The following is a 1,707-nucleotide window of genomic DNA, read 5'->3' as shown; positions in this document are numbered from 1 at the left end:
CTATATTTTCCTATGTTCAGACTGTCTTAGAATATAAAGATACGATCTGAATTTTGGATTGTGAGCCTAGTCTTTACTGGCAAAGCCATCTCTCCATCCTGAGCTTTTAATATTCAGCATAAAGGTTCGGAGAGACTAAATTCCACTATGGATTTCCGTGGTCTATTTCTATCCAATTGTGAGTATCCCCAAATTTTTAATTCCCAACATGACACAACCTTGAGTCACAAGAATGGAGACAGAGCTGGGGCATTGCTCAGATGTGATTGGCCTATTCACATGTCTGTGAGAGATTGTCTTTGTTATTAATTGATGTAGGAGGACCCATTCTGATGTGGGCTGCTCTGTTTCTAATGCATGTGTCCTTGGGCTGTACAAAAAAAAAAGCTAGCTAAGCATGAGTTAATAGGCCAGTAAGCACCATTCTTCTATGGTTTCTACTTCAAACTGCATGAGTTTCTGTCTTGAATTCCCTCAGGGATGGACTATGACCCAGAAGTTTAAGCCAAACAAATCTTTTCCTTCCATCAAGTGCTTTTGCTCAGAGTATTTTATCATAGCAACAAAAATACTAAGAGACTGGATATTATAATGTACGGAACCACAAGGTATTTATCAACATACAAGAGGAAAAATCTTGAGCTGCAAAAAAAAATAAATAAATAAACAGGAGGACTCTTGTCCATGAGACCCAACAAATCCATGAAACAAAGCAGAGTATGTAGCATATACAGTAGCTAAATACAACTTGATATTCTGTGTTTACTTGTTTGGAGCACTTTGCAATTTCTGGGGTCGTAACACACACTAAATTCCAAGCAGTCTATAGGCTTTATAGATCATCAGCAATGTAATAGGCTGCAGAAATCATGTTTTGCGTATTCAATAGTCAGATTAAGATGTCCAAATGATTTTCTATTTCTAGAATGATCATTGTCTCCTAGCACAGCCTGGTGCTCTAGAATATGACTCAGGCAAATGCACCACAAAGACAACTGACTCTGCAGCTTTTCAGAGTCCCCATGTGTGGACTTAGTCATTTACACACATGTATGCTGCCTTCGGTATCTAAATGCATTTGTTTATTCAATGAATATCAACTAAATTCCTCCCATGAATATAGGCACGAATAAAGCAGGTGAAAATCTCCCTCCTCACATACCTTGTTTTCTTAATTAGATAAAATTAAAGAAAAATAGGATTCCTGCGACTGACAAATTCTATGAATGGAAGTCAATTCCGGGTACTGGTGTTGAGGATCCTCAAGCTATGAAAGTGTTTTCAGGAAAAATTTCACAGACAAAATCAAATCTGTGAAAAAGATATGTCGGAGCTACAAACATGAGAAAGCAAACAAATGTCAAAGAAGATGTCAGAGAATCTAGATTCCTGTCAGCTGGGGTGAAAAGACGCACCACAGAATTTCCCCTATGGTTGCACCTCTGAAGCTTTGAAGCTGCAGTCTCTACTCACCACCCTCCTACACGAGTGGCAGCTCAAAGTCAGCAGGAGATCTTGGGACTAGGTATGTGTGCTGCCGAGGGCTGTGAACCAACCACAAGCTATATAAGATGAAGGGATGCTGGAAATGCTTTGTGTCCCTCCTCCAGCCCCGGACAGTAAACAGCCATTAGAAATACATAAAAGAGCCACAAGTCACTCAAAGGCAAAGGCTGAGGCTGGGGTTTCGTATCTATGCGTGGAAAC

The sequence above is a fragment of the Mus caroli genome, chromosome 17 (genome assembly GCF_900094665.2).
Source record: "Mus caroli chromosome 17, CAROLI_EIJ_v1.1, whole genome shotgun sequence".
NCBI classification, from domain to species: domain Eukaryota; kingdom Metazoa; phylum Chordata; class Mammalia; order Rodentia; family Muridae; genus Mus; species Mus caroli.
Note: the sequence above shows the minus strand (reverse complement) of the source record.